Source organism: Pongo pygmaeus, chromosome 14 (assembly GCF_028885625.2).
Source record: "Pongo pygmaeus isolate AG05252 chromosome 14, NHGRI_mPonPyg2-v2.0_pri, whole genome shotgun sequence".
In the NCBI taxonomy this organism is placed as follows: domain Eukaryota; kingdom Metazoa; phylum Chordata; class Mammalia; order Primates; family Hominidae; genus Pongo; species Pongo pygmaeus.
In genome coordinates, this window is record NC_072387.2 from 82,534,486 (window position 1) to 82,559,321 (window position 24,836).

The window sequence follows — 24,836 nt, forward strand, 5'->3', positions numbered from 1 at the left end:
TAAAAGATACATTTAATCATATTAAAATTTTAATGAATTTAAGCATTCAGCAATTCATGAATTGGGCATCATCAGACCTCAAGTGGTTCAGCACTCCATGAGGTATGGGAAGTGTGTGAGAGAGGAAACATCAAGTATTCTTGGAAGCAAGACAGAGAAAACATTTGATTAGCCAATGTGAAAAGTCCCTAGTTAGAGGTCAGTTGGTGGTTTCTGATTGGTCAGATTTCTAGCTAAAGATTATTTGGTGGTTTCTAATTGGTTAGGCTTAGATTTTGTTTTATTGTTTCCATCGAATTGGGATTTGGTTTGCTTATTTCGGAACCCAAGGCGCTGAGGCCATCTCAGCCTAATCCTAGTTAAGTATTTTTAATGATTTAAATTCCCATCACCTCACATCTGGAAAGTCAAATACCCTTCTATCCTACACTTCTATAATATTCCTCTGTACAGAGTTGCAGTAGGAATGTGCCCAAAAGTTGGTTTTGCTGGGTCATCTTCCATCTCACAACATTTGAATGGTTTTCTATTGCCTGCATAATACTTCTAAGACTGCCTGCAAAGTTGCTCCTAACTACTCCAACCTTATCCCACTCTCCCTAATGGTGAATTTATCTCAGTTTGGCCAAACTAGAACTTCAAATACAATCTACCCCTTCCTGTCTCTGCATCTGTGCTCATGTCACTGCCTGGGCTTGCTTATCCTCTCTATCCATCTGACCCTTTAAACTCATCCCCCAAGGCCGAGATCTTCTCTGGAGGCCATCATTTCCCTCCACTGTAGCTCAACCTGAGCCCTTCCTTATCTGAGTCTGTGAGTTGCTGTCTGTGCCCCTCCCATGCCATGAACATTTATTCTCATATTGTACTGTTTTGCAATGCCCCATTAATTTGATCTCTCTATACAAGGATGAGGACAAAGGTCAGGTATCATGCTACTTTCATATTCTCCAGAGCACCTAGCATAGTTCTGTGTACAAGATAGGCACTCAATAACTATTTGTCGACTTGAAATAATAAGGTACGTTTTTCTCTTTCCCACTGGTCTTATCTCTGCTTGAGTAAATGAGGTTGATACGTGAAGGCAGTTGAGATTAAGCATGTAAAGTGGAAGAATAAACAAGAGACAGAGGAGATTTTAATAAAATTTTATGATATAAAAAATCATAATTACCTGCTAAATCTATTTTTTAAAGCTTTTAAAGTATTCAGATTGCTCCTCTCAACCTGGTAGCATTTTGGTGTGTTTGACTAAAAAGCACACAGGTGCTAAAAAGCAGAATTATTATTTTAAAAATATTTGGCAACAAAAATAAACTTGTTTTAATTCAAAAGTTCTTGTGATTTTTGTTTCCTCAAATGACTTCGTAGCAAAACTCCTCATGAAATTTTAGTATATATCATCTATTTTGACTCCAAATTGACTTTGGTTAGAAAAACCTCATTTCTTTTAAAAAATCAATGATAAATAAATAAAATATGTAGATCAAGTTTGTTGGCATAGTAACCGATTTAGTTATAAATCGAAGACTTCAATAAAATAAGCTTGGAGTTAGAAATTACCAAGACATGCTCTAAGAAAAAAATAACAAAAAGGACAAAAGCACTCAAACTGTGATTCACTATGAACATTTTCCCTGTAACCAGCTCTGCTACTTTCATTACAGAATTAGAGAAGTAAACTTAAAGCATAGTTAAGTCAACAGAAACTGTTCTAGGTAAATGAATTCAACCTTCACGGTCACTGATACACAATATAATCTTGTTTCTTTCAGAATTTTATTCTTTAAGTAGCTAAGTGACTCACAAGCTCAGAAAGTATTTTCTGGTACAAGTAAGTCTGAGCTTAGCGTAAAATATTCTGAATATTTCTTCTTTTCAGATGAGTATTTAAAAAATAATAGTTCCTTTCTGGAAGGTGTAATTGGCTTTTGGTTTGCATGCCTACAAATGATTGTCCTTTTGTAGAATATATTTTAGGATAAGCTAGAATACAGCTTTTCCTTTCTCCATCAAAATCCTACCAGTAATTTAGGGTTTAGCTCAAATGTTACCTCTTTTATACAACTTTGCTTTGTTTCTAGGCAGAATTAATCAAATTAATCACCTACTACACCTTTTTTTTAGGGGAAGGGACATATCTTTTTTTTTTTTTTGAGATGGAGTCTTGCTCTTGTTGCCTAGGCTGGAGTGCAATGGCACGAGCTTGGCTCACTTACAACCTCTGCCTCCCAGGTTCAAGCGATTCTCCTGCCTCAGCCTCCAGAGTAGCTGGGATTACAGGCATGCGCCACCATGCTTAGCCTGGAGATATCATTTTTAATGTTTATTTCAGTTTACCAAGTTCCATAGTTGATGTGTATATTTTGGTTACACCCCAAAGTTTGGGTTATAAGCTCCTCATCTTATTTTATTTTTTCTAATTTTTACTTTTGTTTCTTTATTTATTTTTGATACAGGGTCTCACTCGGTTGCCCAGGCTGGGGTGCAATGGTGTGATCTTGGCTCACTGCAGCCTTGACCTCCTGGGCTCAAGTGATCCTTCTGCCTCAACCTCCCTTGTATCTGTGGTGGCATGTGCCACCACACTCGGCTAATTTTTTGATATTTTTGGAGAGTCAGAGGGTCTCACCTTGTTGCCCAGTGTGGTCTCAAACTCCTGAGCCCAAGTGATCTTCTGCATCGGCTACTCAAAGTGCTGGGATTGTAGGTGTGAGTCACCACGCCTGGCCTGACTTCCTATTATTGGAAATGCCTATTATGAGACGTGAGGATTTAAAAAACTTACATCTTTATCTACCTTTATCCCATATGTAATTTGCTTTTATTTCTGAAAGATTGCATCCAGTTCATGGAATAAAGGGAATATTCTCGGATACTTTCTAGGAGCCGTCTGTCCTTTGGCTACTATCTGGTTGGTCCTCCCGACCCCACTCCAAGGCAGTTCCCCAGCTGGCATTTGGGACTTCTCTCTTTTGTTCTGCTAGGTTGAATTGACTGTTTTCTAAATCTTGTATCTTCTTCTTTTCTTGCTTTTTTTTTTTTCTTCATCCACATTTTGTGTAGTAAATCCTTAAGAAACCTTCTAACAAACATTGCCTTAGAGGAAAATGTTTTTAGTCCTCCTTGATTTATATTTGGTTTATAGTTCTGTTGGATAAAGAATTCTATGTCAAAAATCATTTTCCCTCAAATCAATGAAAACCATGTCCCAGTGTCTTCAGGTGTCCAGTGCCAATGAGCCATCCTACATGAACGTGATTCTCATTTTTTTGTAGATGAGAATCTCTGTAAGATTTTCTTTTTTTTTTCTTTTTTTTTGAGACGGAGTCTTGCTCTGTCGCCCAGGCTGGAGTGCAGTGGCATGATCTCGGCTCACTACAAAATCTGTCTCCCGGGTTCAAGTGATTCTCCTGTCTCAGCCTCCTGAGTAGCTGAGATTACAGATACCTGCCACCATGCCCGGCTGATTTTTGTATTTTTAGTAGAGAAGGGGTTTTATCATGTTAGCCAGGCTGGTCTCCAACTCCTGACATCAGGTGATCTGCCCACCTCAGCCTCCCAAAGTGCTGGGATTACAGGCATGAGCCACCATACCCAGCCTCTGTAAGATTTTCAAATCTTCCTTTTATCCTTAGGGTTTGGAAATTTTCCAGTGAGATGGTTTAGGGGAGGGCATTTTAAATTTATTTACTGGGTACTTGGTGGGCCCTTTTAATGTGGAAGCATTGGTTCTTCAACTTTGGTTCTCAGTCTTCAGTGAGATATAATTCACATATCATACAATCTACCCATTTAAAGTTTACAATTCCATGGATTCTTTACATACTCTTTGTCTTTATGTGATAGCAATGCAGTACTTAATAAAAATTTGAATGTGGTGAATTGACCTCGTATAGAAACTACTATTACAGCCATATGCATAGCCTTAATATTTGCAAGCTTACAACTATGATTTAGACTTTTCCTTTGTATCTGAGAGAGTGGGATGAAAATCTTATGGGTATTTTTTATTTACATGGAGTTTTCTGTTAATTTATACTATGACCAAAGACAAGTCACTTCTCTCTTTCTCTTCATCTGCCAAGTAGAATTTACAATCTTTTCAGAGTGTAATACTGTGAACTCATTGGCTACTCAGGATTAAAGAAAATAGTTTCTGATGTTCAAACAAGTCATCTAAAATAACATAAGGCTGGGTGCAGGCTAGGCAAGGTGGCTCACGCCTGTAATCAAAGCACTTTGGGAGGCCGAGGTGGGCGGATCACGAGGTCAGGAGTTCGAGACCAGCCTGGCCAGCATGGTAAAACCCCATCTCTACTAAAAATACAAAAATTAATTGGGTGTGGTGGTGCACACCTGTAGTCCCAGCTACTAGGGAGGCTGAGGCGGGAGAATCACTTGAACCCAGGAGGTGGAGGTTGCAGTCAGCAGAGATCATGCCACTGCACTCCAGCCTGGTAACAGAGCAAGACTCTGTCTAAAAAAAAAAAAAAAAAAAAAAGGCTGGGTGCTGTGGTTCATGCCTATAACCTCAACACTTTGGGAGGCTAAGTTGAGAGGATCACTTGAGCCCAGGAATTCAAGGCCAGCCTGGGCAAGATAGTGAGACCCCATCTCTAAAAAAAAAAATTAAAAAAAATTAGGTGTGGTGGTGCATGCCTGTAGTCCCAGCTACTTGGGGGGCTGAGGCTGGAGGATCACTTCAGCTCAGGAGTTTGAGGTTACGGTGAGCTGTGATGATACCATTGTATTCCAGCCTGGGCAAAAGAGCAAGACTCTGTCTGAAAAGAGAAAAAAAAATTAACATCCGATTGGACTCCATTTTCATATGGAGAAGGATGCCAGTCTGTCCCCTGTTCATGATCACTACCTTGTCCTGTCCTGGGAGACTGTGTAAGTCTAAGGAAATGATTGACTATAAAGTGGTAATTCATACTATTTGCTGTGAAAGAAAGAAATTGCATTGCTCTCAGGTTTGCCCACTGTTTCTATTACAAGGTGTTTCACAGCTGGAGCTACCAATCAGAAGCATTGGTGCTCTGCCTCTTAGCCCCCAGGATGGTTTTCTTCTGAGTAGTTTGGGCCAGGTTACATAGTGGCTGGATGCCCAACACTTGCTGAATACACAACTTGTTGGGGTTGTGCTTAATAGGCATTTTGTAGTCAATGGACAAATGGGTCTGACAAATGCTGGATGATTTCTTTTTTCCAAGGTTGAGCTCAGTTTCTGCAGGGATGTTACATGTTTCTATGTGTGGTCTTGAAAGAGACTTCATTATTCATCACGATTTCCTCATTGGCAAATAGGGAGGCCTATAATGGCTTAATCAAATAGCCACTGTGGCCTGATCAAACAAGGAACTTCAGAAAACGAATGCTCCAAATGGCTTCATTTGTCAACACTACTATATTCATGGGTGGGACAAACACACACATACATATGCACACATACACATGCACACACACAGTTGCTAGTGTGAGGCCTCATTCCTTTGCCAGCCTTAACATCTATCATTGCATTCCAGACCCTATGTTATTTAATTGATAATGAGTTACAGGCTTAAAATGATATGCCATAGAATGAGTCATTATACGCATAGGCATATTTCTATCATCCAAGAGGGCTTCTTTTAATTAGACGTCTGAGAAACTTTAAGAATGTGGATTTGTTAGTCTAAATTGTGGGAGAATAATTCTTCCCTCAGCGAGTTCTGAGTTGAGCTGCACATGGTGTTGGTTGTGGTTGTCTCCAGTGAATTACATGTCCACTTATTTAGTTTTTAGTCGGTGTTGGTTTGATGTTGATGGTGTTTAAAACTTAAATAATTCTGGATTTTATGATACATTGATTTTCCAAGAGGACTCATCTGAGCCAGGATTCCTACAGATGAAATTTCCTCCAGAAATTTTGGAGAGAAATAAAACTTAATGTCAAGCCTCCAGTGTGTCCTAGAGACTAAATTTCTTGGCAATCCTTCTTTTCTGACTTTTTTCTTATTTCACCCAACGTCCTTTTAATAATCTCCTTCTCTTTCTTCTTCTTCGAACCAACACTATGGTGCCTTTAAAATGTATTTAAACCTCAAAAAATAAAGGCACTTTGTAGTTCTTAGAAGTAATGTCCTGTCTGTGAATTGAGACCAGGTCATTTCTGCTTTTAAACCTGTATTTTTTTTTTTTTTTTTTTTTTTATGGTATAGATAGTCTGTGTTGAAAAAATGGTCCCACTGCAGGATGGGTTCTTAGCCCACTGCAGGATGTCTAATAACTACTGCATTTTAGAAATCTGGGGATTGTGAAAAATGAAATTATTCATGCTATGAATGGTTAGGGAAAAAGATATCAAGAGTCTTAAACTATGTATTTATTTGTTTATGAAAAGGTTTAAGGGTTGCCAGGTGCAGTGGCTCATGCCTGTAATCCCAGCACTTTGGGTGGCTGAGGCAGGTGAATCACTTGAGGTCGGGAGTTTGAGACCAGCCTGACCAACATGGAGAAACCCTGTCTCTACTAAAAGTACAAAACTAGCCGGGCATGGTGGCACATGCCTGTAATCCCAGCTACTCGGGAGGCTGAGGCGGGAGAATTGCTTGAACCTGGGAGGCGGAGGTTGCGGTGAGCCAACATTGCGCCATTGCACTCCAGCCTAGGCAACGAGCAAAACTCCATCCCCCCACCCCGAAAAGAAAAAAAGGTTTAAGGGTTCTGGAATAAATTCAGCCCTTAATTCGGCATGTGAGCCCTCACTGAAGCTAACGGCTACTGTGGTATCTCGATTGAAGTCTTTGGAAAACATACAGAAAGTGTTGATAGCTCATATTATATCACACTGTAACTTGGGTGTTTGGCAGGGAAACATACTTCTCTCTTTTGAAAAAAATTAATATTTACTTGATTTCCTGATAAAAGGAATACTACAAAAGAGTATTGCAAAACCTTGAAGGTTTGGCACAGTTTCTCATGTGGGTGGAAAAATGTTGCTCTGAAGCCAGACTGGAATTGTTCATGAAATATAACATTAAAAATACGTTTTTAAAAGAAGAAGCTTGATCCTGGAAAGAAAATACATATATAATATATAAAACAACAAAGTTATGGACTTTACCAGTGTGTATTATAGAAACACAATGACATAATCATGATGCCATGAAAATGGCAAATCTCTGATATTAGATAATTAGGCTTTCTTTATTACGCTGATTTTAATCGTTATCAGAGTCCCACTGTGTTTGGATCTATGTCTATTTCATGTGATTGTCTATATCTTGCTCCTACTCACATTCTCGACCTTTGTTATATAACCCAGCACAAACAGCCGTGGTCGCTTCTTGCTTCTCAAAAAAGAAAGCTACTTAAAACTAGAAGATGTATTAAGGTCTTTATTCTTATTGGGCTTATAAACATTTATGCATTGGGATATCCCAAATCCAGAGCCAATATGTCTCCTCCTCCTCCAGCTTCTCTCTTTGAACTCTTGCTGTTAGCTGATTTCCGTATGTCCCCCTTTTACTCAAGCAGAACCACTTATATAAAAGCTTCAGCATAGTAATGTTTCCCCCTTATGCCACACAATAAATATGTGGGACAAGGGAAGGTGAAGAGGGTTGTGAAAGGGAGTTGGTAGGACAAATGATTGTTTTCAATTAATGATTTATTTTTGTTTTTTTTGTTCTTTAGTTGAGGGGGCATATATTAAAGTGTTATTTCCTAAGCTTAGTTTCATAGATCTGTATTAGTCTTTCCATTTGTAACTATCTGTTCTTTCTACAGAACACAACAAATACAAGGGATGCAGTTTCAGAAATTTCGCTATGAAGGAAAGACGGCTACTGCAAATCACCATTCTTACCCCATCTCATAGATTCTGGGACTGGATGTATTAGTGGTGTTTCTTTCTCAATGGCATGTAGTTAGTCCATTTCCCTAATACATTAGAGAAATGATTTCTTACTAAACAAGGGAATGAAAAGAGCGAGTTGGGAATTGCACCAAACAAAGGGTAAACTATAGCTTAGCAGGAGAAGTGGGTGAAATAGATGATTAACTTTCCTGAGTAGTAGTTAATGAGTAATCAATGAAGCATTTATTAAGTCCTTCCTGTATTCCCAAGAGTAAAATAGGCAGTGTGAGAATCAATGACATATCTGACATGGTATTTTGCCTTAAAAGAAATTTATGATCTGGTTAGGCAATACATACAATGTGTATCAAATTAAAACACTACATGCTTTTTTTTATCTTTAACTTTTATTTTAAGTTCAGGGGTACATGTGCAAGTTTGTTATATAGGTAAACTTGTATCATGGGGGTTTGCTGTACAGATTATTTTTTCATCCAAATATTAAGCCTAGTACCCCTTAGTTACTTTTCCTGATCCGGTCCTTTCTCCCCCTCTTTACCCTCTGATAGTCCCTAGTGTGTGTTGTTCCACTCTAGGTGTCCATGTGTTCTCATTATTTAGCTCTCACTTATAAGTGAGAACATGCTGTATTTGGTTTTCTGTTCCTATATTAGTTTGCTTAGGATAATGGCCTTCAGCTCCGTCCATGACCCTGCAAAGGACACCATCTTGTTCTTTCTAATGGCTGCATAGTATTCCACGGTGTATATGTGCCACATTTTCTTTATGCGGCCTGCCGTTGATAGGCATTTAGGTTGATTCCATGCCTTTGCTATTGTGAGTAGTGCTGCAATGACCATACACATATCTTTTTGATAGATAGATTTATATTCCTTTGGGTGTATTCCCAGTAATGAGATTGTTGGGTCAAATGGTATTTCTGTTTTTAGGTCTTTGAGGAATCACCGCACTGTCTTCCACAATGGCTGAACTGACTTACATGTCCACCAACAGTGTACAAGCATTCCCTTTTCTCTGCAATCTCGCCAGCATGTTTTTTTATTTTTTATATATTTTTTGAGATAGGGCCTTGCTCTGTCATCCAGGCTGGAGTGCATTGGCATGGTATCAGCTCACTACAGCCTCCACCTCCTGGGTTCAAGTGATTCTCATGCCTCAGACTCCTGAGTAGCTAGGACTACAGGCGTGTACCACCATGTCCGGCTAATTTTGGTATTTTTAGTAGAGAAGGGGTTCATCACATTGCCCAGGCTGGTCTTGAACTCCTGGCCACAAGTGATCCACCTGCCTTGGCCTCCCAAAGTGCTGGGATTACAGGTGTGAACCATTGTGCCTGGCCCTGTTATGTTTTGACTTTTTAATAATCACCATTCTGACTCGTGTGAGATAGTATCTCATTGAGGTTTTGATTTGCATTCTCTAATGATCAGTGACGTCGAGCTTTTTTTCCCTATGGTTGCAGGCCACATGTATGTCTTCTTTTGAATGCAGAAAGAGTTCAGAAAAGAGAGATGCATAGAGAAGCAAGAACAAGCTGAAGGAGGCTTAGGATGGACATTGGAGAATTTTAGGTGGACATTGAGACTCCTGGCCAGAGAGATAAGGCCAGGTGGGCATTTGTGAAGTTTGTTGAGGAGGTGAGTGTTGATGTGTAGGGGTATTTATGACTCTGTCAGTCGAGGATAGAATAAAATGAAATAGGAAGCTATTGGAGGTTGGTGGACTTGCTGGAAGCTTATTAAAAAAAATAGTTTATTGAAGTGAAATTTATATAACATAAAATGAACCATTTTATTTATTTATTAAATATATTTTTTTAATAAGATGAGGTTTCACTGTGTTTCTCAGGCTGGTCTCGAGCTCCTGAGTTCAAGCGATCTGCCCGCCTCAGTTTCCCAAAGTGTTGGGATTACAGGCGTGAGCCACCATGCCTGGCCAAAATGAACCATTTTAAAGTGAACAATTCAGTGGTATTTAGTACATTCACAAACTCCTTACCTATTAAAAGCAGTTGCTCCCTGTTCTCTCTCTCCAGCCCTGGAAATCACCAATCTGGGTTCTGTCTCTATGGATTCATGGATTCTGGATGTTTCATACAAATAGAATCATAGAGCTTGTGACCTTGTGTGTCTCACTTCTTTCATCTGGCATCATGTTCTCAAGATTCATTCACTGTGTAGCATATATCAGTACTTAATTCTTTTTAATGACTGAATAATATTCTGGAAGCCTGTTTTCGACTAATATGGAGGCATGTGCTGAAGTGACTAATCTAAAATACGTTTTGATGCATTGAGTGACCATTAAACTCACTAGTTCCATTTTGTCTACACACACACAAAAAAAGAATCTAAAATGTTTATTCTAGGAGAATGGAAATCTTATCTCACTGATAGAATAGATAAAGGGAGATTAATTATAGGGAATACAACCTGAAGTTTAGGGTAATAATAAAAATAGCCAGTAGAGATATTCCACAGAGATCTGAAAATTCAAGGAAGAATTGAGAGTTGAGGTCTAGAGTAAAAAAAAAAAAATGAAGTCATCTCTTAAATTCAAACGGATATTGGTAGATTACAGAATAGCCTGGGCACAGGAATTGAATACTCCACAGAATGTCATGGATAAATATTTTTTTGGCAAAGTGTTTTACACTGCCTGTAGTAAGAGAAAGTTGAAAGCTGGAGACAGAGGATTTATGGAGACAAGGAGACAGGCTGCAGAAATGTCACCCAGGCTGATTCCAGCAAGTGTGGCACTGGAAATAAACAAGGATGAGAGTCTCACATTGTAGTGCTTCAATCCTGGTAGATGTCAGACCCCCTGAGATCAGAAAGTTGGGTGGAGTGGTGGAAAGACCATCAAATTTTGAGTCAGATAGAACAGGGTTCAAATTTGGGTTCCTCCACTTAATCTGAATGTACTTAAATATGTTAACTTTTCTGAGCCTGGGGAGGATTAAATAAGATGACATTTGTGAAGATGAATTATAGATAGTACTTAGGCAGGAAGTTACATATATATTTGTCATGAGGGGGGTGAGTATGTATTTTCGCGGGGGGGTGGGGGCAGGCAGAGATGGATGCTGAAAACTCTATGTGGCGGAAAATGGCTGAACCTTGGGGGAAGAAAAGTGAACATAGCGTCAATTATTTATCTATTTATTTGTTCTTGTTCACTTATACATTTTACTTTGTCTCGTTCCTAAAAGGATTTGTGAAGACAGTTCACAAAGATTGTTTTATGATAGTCTGCCTACCATAAAAACGTGGTTTACAAGGACAGTTTATGAAGGTACACATATCGTAAGATCAAAAATAAGTAAAAATTAGGGTTGAGAAAAACGTGAGCAGAGGGAAAATGAGAGTAAGAAGATAAGAAGCCTCGGAAAGCAAGTGACATGAATTTTACGCCCTTGTAGACACAGACTATAAATTCGGCTTGAAATTGAAGATATTGTTGTTTCATTGGGTATAGTCATCTAAGAGGAGCTATCCAGCTGGTCAAAGGCTGAGGAAGGAAGCAGGTGAGGAGGCTGATGTGGCAGTTAGTTATAGATGTGAAATGGTTTTCTTCTGATGGGCATTCTGCTTTATTGCTGTAAGCACATCTTGCTGTCACATCTGTTAACAGCTCATATAAGAGTTGGCTTAATTTGTTTTTCAGGGGCGTGCTGAAGTAGGTAAATATTTTATGAACTTTTATGCTGTTCTTCTCTTTGCATCTCATTAAGTGGTTTTCTGAAACCCACATACTGAAGCCATCTGAAGGAGCCTTGGAGAAAGGGTGGGTGTGCTTGGCTTGGGGAATGAAGGTGGGCATTGGCTTGTTCTTTCCCAGGATGAAATTGTTCATAGAAAGGAGCTGAGTGGGATCAGAAGGAAGAGAATGGACATCTTAGCACCTTCTGCGTGTGTCTTCAGTTTGGCATCCATATTTTTTGAACGAAATCGCCAGAATTTATAAATATATTTGGGAGGCATAAGCAGGAGATTGTTTAAGGTCAGGAGTTTAAGACCAGCATAGGAAACATAGGGAGACCCTGCTTCTACAAAAAAATAAAAAAATTAGTTGGACATGGTGGTGTGGTCTTAGCTATTCTTTTTTTTTTGAGACGGAGTCTCGCTCTCGCCCAGTCTGGAGTGCAGTGGCGCGATCTCGGCTCACTGCAAGCTCCGCCTCCCGGTTTCACGCCATTCTACTGCCTCAGCCTCCCGAGTAGCTGGGACTTCAGGCGTGCGCTACCACGCCCGGCTAATTTTTTTGTATTTTTAGTAGAGACGGGGTTTCACCATGTTAGCCAGGATGGTCTCGATCTCCTGACTTTGTGATCCGCCCGCCTCAGCCTCCCAAAGTGCTGGGATTACAGGCATGAGCTACCGCGCCAGGCTGGTTTTAGCTATTCTAAAAAAAAGAATATATGAGGCTGGGCGTGGAGACTCACGCCTGTAATCCCAGCACTTTGTGAAGCTGAGACGGGTGGATCACCTGAAGTCAGGAGTTCGAGACCAGCCTGGCCAACATAGTGAAACCCCATCTCTACAAAAAATACCAAAACTGGCCATGTTTGGTGGTGCATGCCTGTAGTCCCAGCTACTTGGGAGGCTGAGGCAGGAGAATCGCTTGAATCTGGGAGGCAGAGGTTGCAGTGAGCCAAGATCGGGTCATTGCACTCCAGCCTGGGTGACAGAGCAAGACTCAGTCTCAAAAAAAAAAAAAAAAAAAAAAGAAGAAACCACACACACACACACACAAAGAATATATGTATTTTTTTTTTTTTTTTTTTTTTTCTTTTATTATTATTATTATTATTATTATACTTTAGGTTTTATGGTACATGTGCGCAATGTGCAGGTAAGTTACATATGTATACATGTGCCATGCTGGTGCGCTGCACCCACCAACTCGTCATCTCGCATTAGGTATATCTCCCAATGCTATCCCTCCCCCCTCCCCCCACCCCACAACAGTCCCCAGAGTGTGATGTTCCCCTTCCTGTGTCCATGTGTTCTCATTGTTCAATTCCCACCTATGAGTGAGAATATGCGGTGTTTGGTTTTTTGTTCTTGCGAGAATATATGTATATAAATATTTTGTTTGAACTAAATTGCCAGGATTTGTATATAAATATGGATGTATCTATATAAATATAGATACTGCATACACTCCTATTTTTTTTTTCTTTCTTCCCCTACTCCTGGCTTTATTGAGGTATACTTAACAAATAAAACTTGTATTTGTTTATTTATTTAGTGACAGGGTGTTACTGTCACCCAGGTTGGAGTGTAGTGGCATGTTCATCGCTCACTGTTGCCTCGAACTCCCGGGCTCAAGAGATCCTCCTGTCTCAGCCTCCCGAGTAGCTGGGACTATAGGCGTGAGACACCACGTGCAGCCAACTGTATATATTTAAAGCATTAAACATAATGTTTTGATAGAAGTATACATTGTTAAATAATTAGCACAATCAAGCTGATTAACTTGCCCATCACCTCAGTTTATTTCACACTTAAGATCAACTCTCTTAGCAAATTTCAAGTACATGATACAGTATTATTGACTATAGTCACCAGGCTATACATTACATCTCCAGAACTTATTCATCCTGCATAACTGAACCTGTATTTAAATATACGTGTTCTTGAAAAGTACATTTCTAAGCCAAACATACATAATGCTTTATCTAGTTGTGTTATTCAACCACATCCTAGTTCTACTCCTATTAGCAGTAAATGATAAAGAGTCAGAATTAACTCACAAAAATTCAGCCTTATGTTTGTACAGCTTTAAATATTTCAAAGTGTTTCAGGGCACCCATATACTACATTTGTGATTCTTACAAAATGATCTGGATAAAGTAGAAGTCGTATTAATATTATTTTTATTTCATGAAAGAAGATACATTTCAGAGCTTTTTATTTAATTTTAAATTTATATTTCTGGGAAGTGGTAAATGTAGGCTGAGAATTTTGCACTCTGCTTTTCACATGAGAAGTAGAGAAAGCTATCCTGGACTGGATCCTGGAACAGGAAAAACCCAACATTTGTGAAAAAAATTGGTGAAAACTGAGTTTATTTAATGGTAGTGTACCAATGTTGGTTCTGCATTTTAACAAATGTATCATGGTCATGAAGCTAGAAACAAAGGCGGCAATCTGAATACTATTTCATGATAGTACAGGATCTACAGGAGGCATAATTAAGAATTTTAGAAAAGAATGTTGAATAAGTGGTCAGAGAATTGCAGGAAAAAGAGGAAGATCACCTAAAAGTGTAGGGTTAGAAAGGACTGAAGAGAAGCAGCAGTATCAGAGGCAATATCCCAATGCCTGTGAGTCCACAGCTAAATTCATCCCTTTCTCCTCAAACCTGCTGTTTCTTTGGGGCTCCCTGGTTCTATGAATGGTACCACCACCCACAAGTTGCTAAGGCAGAAGCCAGAAACTCTTCTCTCTTCTTGAGCCCTCTATCTAGTCAGTTTCCACGGCCTGTGATTCCGTCTACAAGGATCTCTTCTTACATCTCTCTATTATCAAGTTCAGGCCACCAGCATCTTTCCCCTGAACTCTTTTCTGTAATAGTCCCCAGTCTGGTCTCTCTGCTGCCCATCTTGTCCTCCGCCTTCCTATTCTGGGATTTTTTTTTTCCCCTCTCCCTTTTTATTTTTCTTTTGGATTTTTTTGTAATTGTAATAAGAGAATATTTATTGGGAAGAGTGCTCTTTGGAACATTACACTTTAACTAGATCAGGAAACATACAGTTGTCTATATGTTTTATTCTGACATTTATCCAAAAAATGTAATTACCAATTGATATCACCAGATTGTATCAATGAACCAAATTTTGACTTCAGTGCTTCAGTAGTTTCTAAGCCTCTGGCTCATTCTCTGTTCCTCCACCCTGCAAGACTAAGGCATCTTGGCAAACGACCTCTACTCATGAAAATGTGCCATTTCACAGATGGTCTATAACTAATGATGAAAAATCATTTTATCTTATTTTTAATACTCATGAAAAACCATGTCTAAAAAGAAGTACTTATTGTTCCTCTCCTAAGAAATAGATTTAAGTTATAAGATTGTCTACTAAAATTAATATTTAGATAGAATTGGGAAATTGTTATGAACCAAACATTACCTTTGCTGAGTGAAAATAGAGGTTTTTCATTCACTGGGAATAATACTTAAAATGTAGAATTCAAAAAATTGCTATGAGATCATGATTAATCTGACCATTATAATAGTAATGATCAGGTAAATCTGGCCACTATAAAAAATTATTACAAATTCTCAATTAGACAGTAGGGTCAGAATGGATGTTGTTTTACCACCCTTTTAACACAGTGTGATATCCCATGGTACCTGGTGGATAAAGACACTGGTGGGCCTTCAGGTCAGTCTTCCTTTTAAAACTTTATGTATTACTGGAGGTATGATGCCCCTTTAATGCTTAGGAAGGTTCCTTGCATAGGGTAGTAGCTGTTCACAAAGTGTTTATTGAAAGCATCAATTAATTAGTGAATTTATATTCGTTTAGATGTATCTTGGGTGTCAAATGCTAAAACTGTGCATCTTAGGCACGTAGTAAATATTGCACATTAGATTAATGAATATATAGGCACTCATACCCTTAATTAATTTATTCATTCATTCACTATTTTGAGATGGAGTCCTGCTCTGTAGCTCAGACTGCAGTGCAGTGGTGAGATTTCGGCTCACTGCAACCTCTGCCTCCCAGGTTCAAGTGATTCTCCTGCCTCGGCCTCCCGAGTGGCTGGGATTACAGGCGTGCACCACCACACCTGGCTAATCTTTGTGTTTTTAGTAGAGATGGGGTTTCCCTGTGTTGGCCAGTCTGGTCTGGAACTCCCGCTCTCTAGTGATCTGCCCAGCTTGGCCTCCCAAAGTGCTGGGATTACAGGTGTGAGCCACTGTGCCCAGCCCAATACCCTTAATTATTTTATTGAGCATAAACTACGTCATTGAAGCTTTGTTTTAACTATGACCATGCCATTTTTGACACGATAGCCTTGGGTTTTTTTTTCCTGGCTGTTTCCCCTAACACTTTATTGTTAGATATGCTAAGCAACACAATAGACACAGGAGCCAGTGATTCTTAAGTTTTGCCAAAATTAAATATATTATTCTACAAGTTCAAACATTTGAAAAAGAGAACACATATTTTCGTGAGTGTAAAAGCTTAAAATTTTAAATGTTTAGAAATATGGGTGTCAAAGCAGATGGTTTGTCCTCTTCATTCCCATTTGCTAAGATTCTTGTCTCCCTCTCCCTTTTTGTTTTTCTTTTTTACTTTTGGAATTTTTTAAAATAGAGAAAAATCCAAGAGAGAAGAATAACAATCACCCATTTTTAATCACCCAGAATTAACCACTGTTGACATATTATTTATTTGCTGCTAGTTTTTATGTTTAAAGAAAAAAATTGATCTCTTGATTTTTAGAGAGAAAATGGCCTATATTCCATATAAAGTATTTAAACAAGACAAAAGAATTACAAAGACAAAAGAATTACCTCCTCTGGTGTCATACTGCAGAAATTATCTCCATGTAATTATTATTATTATTTTATTTTATTTTATTTTATTTTGAGATGCAGTCTCGCTCTGTTGCCCAGGCTGGAGTGCAGTGGCGCAATCTTGGCTCACTGCAACCTCCGCCTTTTGGGTTCAAGCGATTCTCCTGCCTCAGCCTCCGAGTAGCTGGGATTACAAGCACCTGCCACAACTCCTGTTTACTTTTTGTATTTTTAGTAGAGATGGGATTTCACCATGTTGACCAGCTGATCTTGAACTCCTGATCTCAGGTAATCCACCCATCTTGGCCTCCCAAAGTGCTGGGATTACAGGTGTGAGCCACTGCGCCTGGCCTCAGAGTGATCTTTTTAAATGAAAACTTGATCAGTGTCATTTCCATACTTGAAAGCTTTAAATGCTCCAATCTAATCATGAGAGAAACATCAGGCAAACCCAAATCCAGAGACAGTCTGCAAAACATTTGATCAGTACTCCTCAGCACTGTCAAGGTCATGGAAAAAGAAAGACTGAAAAATTGTCTCAGCCAAGAGGTACCTAAGGAGACATTCCGACTAAAATATAATGACCTATCCTGGTTGGGATCCTGGAAATGAAAAGAACATGGTTGAAAAAACTGTGAAACCTGGAACTTAGTAATAAGGTATCAATGCTGGTTTCTTAGCTTTAACAAATGTACCATGGTTGTGTAAGATCTTAAGATTAGGGGTCAGGTGCAGTGGCTTGTACTTGTAATCCCAGAACTTTGGGAGGCTGAGGTAAGACGGTCACTTAAGCCCAGGAGTTTGGCACCAGCCTGGGCAACATAGTGAGATTCTGTCTCTACAAAAAGTAAGAAAATTAGCCGAGCATGGTGGCACCTGCCTGTAGTCCCAGCTGCTCGGGAGGCTGAAATGGAAGGATTGCTTGAGCCTGGCAGGTCGAGGCTGCAGTAGCTGTGATCGTGCCACTGCACTACAGCTTGGGCGATAGAGAGAGACCCTGTCTCAAAACAAAACAAAAAAAAGATCTTAACATTAGGAAAAACTGAGTGACGGATATACGGGAACTATCTGGACCAGACCATTTTTAGAGCTTATCTGTAAATCTAAAATTGTTCAGAATATATATATATATATATATATGCAATTTACACAGAAAAAGAAAACGTGTCGTCACAGATCTTAGCTTTCAGGAGGAAATTTATACTCCTTAGCTTAACACACAAGGCCTTTCATGGTCTAGGGCCTGCCTTTCTCTAGTCTCACCTCTCCAAAATGCATCCACACCGATACTCACCCTTCATTGGGGTCATATGGAACCATATGATCATGTCGTGCTCTTCCTTGCAAACCTGTTTCTCCTCCTGTGTTTCCTTTTTAGTGCACCTCCTAATTTTTTTTACCTCCTATGTTTTTTTTTTTTTCAAATCTGTCTAATACCTTTCTGTGCCACCACTCTGATGGAAGCCACCACCACATCTTAATTGAATTCAACTAAAATAGCATTCTGACTAGTTTTCCTGCCCCTAATCTTGTCTCCATCCAATGTGTTCTCCATTCAACAGCGACAGTGATCTCTTAAAAGTACAAATTTAATCTTGTTCTTCTTAAAGCTTTTCACTGGGTGCTCTTTGTTCTTAGAATAAAATATCCAAAGCTCTGCAGCCTCATTGCTCTAAGAGCTCAGCGGCAGCATGTCTATAATAGACTTGGTGGTGGGGTGCAGTGGTCAGAAAAGAAGTAATCCCTCCAGGGCTGTACTTCCCTTGGCGCATTCTTCTTCCATCTCCTTATCTGGTTAAGTCCTACTAATTATTCCATCATCATTTTATCAAAACTTTCCTTGATCTATCTAGATCCTACTCCTCCTCCAACTACTGATTTCTGTTTTTTATGGTTAAGAGTCGGTCTGTCTGGGTTTGAATTTGGCTCTATTCTTTACCAGCTGTGTAACTGCAGGCAAGCAACTTGGCCTCTCTGTGCCTGTTTCCTTATTAGTTGTGAGGAATTATAAATATAATGCTTAGAACATCACTTGGCAACAGAGTAGCGTTCAGAAAGTGTGGTAGCCTGGCTATAATCTGTTCTGTGCCTTTGTAACCCCAAACATAAATGTAATTAATGGATTATATTGGCACCACTGGGTCTGTAGTGTCTAATACAAATATTTGTTGAATGACTGTTGCTTCCCTTGTTTGGAATGCATTTGTACTCTTTCTGCTTACCTTTCTCCCTATAGTCAATCAATACATACATCTTGTTCCAACCTCAGCTCGGGCCCTGTTCCACCAAAAGCCTTCCCTGATTGTGGCATCCCCTCTGAAGCAGAGATTCCTCCTCTGGCTCCTAAAGCTCCTATTGTTCCCATTTTATTTGAACTTCCTGTCTCTCTCATTAGACTGTGATCTCTGTGAGCACTGTAAGTTCAGAAAAAAGCTCCCAGTGGTGTTGAATCATTGGATTTGTGTCTCCAGGGTCACCGTGCTATTATGAGGATCAAATGGTAAGTTCTCAGTAATTTTCCTACCTCAAGAGTCAGCCTGAAGTTTCGCAACAAAAGTGAAAGAGTCAAGATTCTCTGATATAATTCTGGCAGTAAATAAAGACTTAGAACTCAGTGATATAAGGGGTTCTTGGGCACAGGAAAATGGAAATGTGTTTGAAAACTTTTAGGTGAAAGGTTGACAGCTGATAAGGCTGGGGAAGTTTAAGAGGCACATACTTGCACTGTGTGTGTGGGAATAAAATTGGAGTGAAAACAAGTAGTGTATGCTTCTCAAGGGCTTTATCCTTTTAAATATCTCAAGACATCTTGTATGTTATTGGTACACAATAAATGCCTAGTAATTGCTTATTGGATGAGCACAAAGGAACAGCAGAGACTAGAGCAAGAAAGAACTTTACATGTGTCCAGTCCAACACCTTCATAATGAATGAAAATGATTTTCTTAGAAGATTTCAAAATGAGAGATAAAAATTTTTGTGTTTTAGGGATACTGTTAAAAAATTAACTAGGACTCTATAGACCATGAGTAAAGATCATTTTCTAAGTACAGTCAGAACTTTAATGGCAGAGAAAAAGCATATTTCGGGGTTTTCTTTACAAATGGAAGATGGGATTTTTATGTTCAAAGGACGTGTTCCTTTGAATTTTTGTACTAATCTGGAATGGCCAGTAAGTTCTGAATCACAATGAGAAATTCAGCTCACATCTTTCCCAGCTGTGGCAAGTTCACCACATCTCATGGGGAAGTCTTTAAACACTAATTGGTCCTGGGCTCCTGAGATTGCTCAAGTGTTAGCCCTCCTGGCCATGGGGCAGTTTGTTTGTTTGTTTGTTTGTTTTCCTTTTTGAGACAGAGTCTCACTCTATCAACAGGCTGGAGTGCAGTGGCATGATCTCGGCTCACTGCAGCCTCTGCCTCCTGGGTTTGAGCAATTTTCCTGCCTCAGCCCCCCAAGTAGCTGGGACTACAGGCACCCACCACCACACCCGGCTAATTTTTTGTATTTTTAGTAGAGATAGGGTTTCACCATGTTAGCCAGGATGGTCTCGATATCCTGACCTTGTGATCTGCCCACCTCAGCCTCCCAAAGTGCTGGGATTACAGGTGTGAGCCACTGCGCCCGGCCCATGGGGCAGTTTTGAGGTCATTTACTTCCATTTTGTTTTCACTTCACAGTAGAGACGAAGGTTCAAGTCATATGACTAGGAAAGGCCACAGCAATTTAGAACCATTTGAATTTGGTGGATACCTCTAGTATAGAATATATACATTTAGAAAAAACAACAAAGAAATCAACCAGCCAATCACAGTTTGACCCTGATATACCAAAGGAAGATTTAAAAAATAACTAAATTACTTATTAGTAATATGAACTTGTGTTTTATGAACCGTCACTCAGAAAAAAGACTAAAACTGTTTTTTCAAGAAATTTTAAAAAATTCAGTACCAAAAATATATCTCATGTGGGAACCAACTATTTAGCAGTGAAACCTTGGTCTTTATTTTTTTTCCTACCTGCTTCAAGGAGGAGCAAACAACTAGTTGATTGGAACTTCAGTTAACTCCAAATTTTCAGTGTGAGCAATAACGTTTATATCACAAATACCAGTGCAATATTGCACTGTTTATCCATTTGCATGATGAACGTGTGATCAAAAGGCGGTCTGTGGGTGTGGTGGCTCACACTTGTAATCCCAGAATTTTGGGAGGCCCAGATGAGAGAATCACTTGAACTCAGGAGTTTGAGACCAGCCTGGGTAACATAGTGAGATCTCATCTCTATAAAAAATAAAAAATTAGCCAGACCTGGTATACATGTCTGTAGTCCCAGCTACTTGAAAGGCTGAGGTGGGAGGATTGTTTGAACTCAGGAAGTTGAGGCTGCAGTGAGCTGTGATGGGAACACTGCACTCCAGCCTGGGCAACAGAGCAATACCCTGTCTCAAAACAAAACAAAACAAAAAAACAAATGGTGGCTTGCATTAAGGGGAAGGAGAGTTAAGGTGTTGCAATGTCGTTTTGGCACTAGCAAGCAACCTCGGCAAAGTTGTAGAGAACTTTCTTCACAAGTAAGATCAATCTAACCACAAAAGATTATATTCCCCTGAGATTTAAAAACACATTTCATGAAAAGAAACTGAGTAATTGAAACTGGAGAGTGCCAGCTCTCCCAGCAGGGCAAGCGTGAGGCCATATTGATGCTTAATTTTCTTTTGAATACTTTAAATGAGAATTTGGATTTACCTGAGATTTAAACCTGATTGACAAAGCTCTTGAGGAGTTCTCGTAGGCTTCAGAAACAAGAGTTAATTGGGCAAGATAATGCAGTCAATTTTGTTAATTCTTCAAGTATTACAGTTTCTTTTCTTTTTCTGTCATTTTGGGGGGTAATTATAAAGCAATAAAAATCAGATTTACAGACTAGAGTCTTTCTAAGTGATTTAAATACTATTAAGAGATGACTGGGCACAGCATAATAAAACCAGGAAGAATTAGAGCCTCAATAGGCGATTGAAAATGTGTAAATTTGCTTCGCGATTTCTCATAAAAAAGTTCACAAGTTAAGTTTTACAAAGTTTTTAGTATGTATGTATTACTCCTGATCATGACATGGAATCGTGTGACAAATCAATTGACACTGTGGAATTTTGGCCACATGATAAAATGGAAAGCCGATATATCATTTTTGTTGATAAAGAAAGTCTTATTTGTATGTATTAATAGGCATTATTAGAAGAGAAAGGAAAGAATTCAAGATGAAAAGAAAAACTATATTACTTATTTGGTAGTAGCTGTCAAAACTCGAAACCTTGGCCTGGCGCAGTGGCTCACGCCTGTAATCCCAGCACTTTGAGAGGCCGAGGCGGGTGGATCATGAGGTCAAGAGATCGAGACCATCCTGGCTAACATGGTGAAAACCTGTCTCTACTAAAAATACAAAAGATTAGCTGGGTGTGGTGGTGGGTGTCTGTATTCCCAGCTCCTTGGGAGGGTGAGGCAAGAGAATTGCTTGAACCGGGGAGGCAGAAGTTGCAGTTAGTCGAGATCGCACCACTGCATTCCAGCCTGGGGCGACAGAGCGAGACTCCATCTCAAAAAAAAAAAAAAAAAAAAGATTCAAAACCTGTGTTCCTATTGACCCTACAGAATGGAACAAATGCACAAAGTTGTAAGAACAAAGCTGTCTGTTTCTATGTGGCTTATAGTAGCAAAAATTACAAACACCCCGATTGTCCATAAGCTGGGAATTAATAAGATACGTTATTTGTGTCCATACAATTAAATAGTTAGGTACATCTATAGCATAGATATAAAAGTTCATACCATATGTTCTTCACAAATTCATTCAAAAGATTATATTGGATGTCAATTACATACTAGGTCAAGACGCTAGGAATAAAAGATACTAGGAAATAGGACATGTGTGTGGAGAGGGAAAAGAGAAAATAAACAAGTAAGATAATTCCAGATAGCCATGCTATCAAGAAATCCTACCAGGTAATAGGGTGAAGGAGAGTGATTTAGTCAAGGAAGGCCTGGACATGACATGTGAACTGGCCTGAATGGTGAGGAGCCCTGGGATCCAGGAACTCATGTTCTAGGCAAACAGAAGAGCACGTGTACTGGCTCTCAAGTGGAATGAGTGTACTGTGCTCAAGAGCAGAGAGGACCCATGCAGCAGGCACCACCTGAAATTGGAGAGGTGCTCTGGAGGTAGATCATGGAAGACCTTTAGGCCATGGTGAGGAGCTTAGATTAATTCTACCTGCAATAAGAAAGAAGTTGTTGGAGGGTTCCAAGCAAGGCAGTAATATGATCTGACAAATAGCATCAAAAGATCAGCTGGCAGTGCATGCCTTAAGGGGAAGAATGGAGATAGGGAGGGGCATCAAGTCAGAACTGTAAGAGTCGAAGATGACTATGTAAGAGTCGATGTGGCTGGGCGCGGTGGTTCACGCCTGAAATCCTAGCACTTTGGGAGGCTGAGGAGGGCAGATCACGAGGTCAAGAGTTTGAGACCAGCCTGACCAACATAGTGAAACCCCGTCTCTACTAAAAATACAAAAATTAGCCGGGCGTAGTGGCACGCGCCTGTAATCCCAGCTACTCGGGAGGCTGGGGAAGGAGAATTGCTTGAACCTGGGAGGCGGACGTTGCAGTGAGTCGAGATCATACCACTGCATTTCAGCCTAGGTGACAGGGCGAGACTCTGTCTCGAAAAAAAAAAAAAAAAAAGAGTCGACGTAAGAGATGATGTAATTACAAGTCAGAACTGTGAGAATCAAAATGATGATGATATGGGCCATAATTTGGGCTATGGCGGTGGCAAAAAGTGGATTCATTTGAATTTTCTTTCAGGGTATGACATTATTTAGACCTAAAGCTTCAAATCTTTTGATTTGGAACCAGATCTGGGTTCTTACACAGACTCTCTGAAGTCTCATTTTTCTCCTCTGAATATGGGAATGAATAATGTCTGCTGTATTTTTCAGGGGGCTATTGTTCAGATTAAATAAGACAAACCCACTGAAGGCATTTGGTAACTATGAAAATGCTATGTAAATATGAGGTATTACCATTGTGAATTCAGAGATTCCACATAGAAAGCATGACCAGAATGGGGTTAGGGCTACTTCCATCCCCAGTGTCAGAGTGGTAGCATTGACTACTTCAGTGAAATCGCTTGGCTCTCAGTTTCCCTAATGTAAAGTAGACAAAATGCATCTTCTCGTCTTAGTCAACGCAAAACAGTGAAGTGAAATTGGGAGAAGACAAACTAATTAGTAATTACAAAATAATTAACAAATGAGCTGCTGAATAAGTGATAAAGAGAACAAAATATTTTCCAATGTACCTCTGGCACACTGGAGTGATTTCATTAAGCCAAGATTTTCCTAAGATCTCAACTCTTCCTGCTTTTCATTTAATCTCTTTGGGGGCTACTTTCTCTGTCAGGTACTAGGGGAAAGATCAGGAAGTTCCAGAAGCCCAGGTTTTTAGTAATCGCTGTTTCTTTCTTTCCTTTTCTTTTCTTTCTTTTTTTTTTTGAGATACAGTCTTGCTGTTTTGTGTAGGCTGGACTGCAGTGGCACAATCATAGCTCACTGCAGCCTCGAACTCGTGGGCTCAAGCAGTTCTCCTGCTTCAGCCTCCTGAGTAGCTAGGACCACAGGTGTGTGCCACTATGCCTGGTTAATTTTTTATCTTTTGTGGAGATGAGGTCTTACTATGCTGCCCAGGCTAGTATTGACTCAAGCAGTCCTCCTCCCTTGGCCTCCTACAGTGCTGGGATTACAGACATGAGCCACTGCACCCAGCCTAGTAACCTGCAAATTTCTTAATTGAGAAACGGGAAATGGCTAGAACCTACAAGGAATGTAATTCATTCCCTTCATACTTGAAGAACCACAGCTTCAGGGAAGGAAGGAGAGCACTGGTCTTCGGCATAATTGTTGTGATCACGAACATATGACATGAAATGTGAGCATTGGCAAAGACATCCCGTCAATTCACTTAATGTATTTTTTGATTGCCTTCAAGAAGTAGATATTGAAGGACATTCAGATCATGTTTTACCACCAGTATAGGAAAAGATTGGAAGTATTTTAAAACACTCCCCTCTCCTTTTTTTTTTTTTTTTTTTGGACTTGGGGCATAAGGAAGAAGGTACTTTTTATTTGAATGGCCAGGTGGTGAGAAGGGGAAGGAAGAGCTGTTTGATCAATAATGATTTATTAATCCAGAGGCCACATATTATAGTCATTTCTTCGGTAAAAGTCTAATTGACGTCAATGACTTTGAACATTCTTACTGATTGCCTTTGCGTTCAGTCTTATCTCAGTTTCATCATACCACTAACCACCTTCTTTTACCTTCAAACAATGGCCTCACCAAGCCACTTCTGAGCATGCCCCAGGCTTACTTTCCTAGGG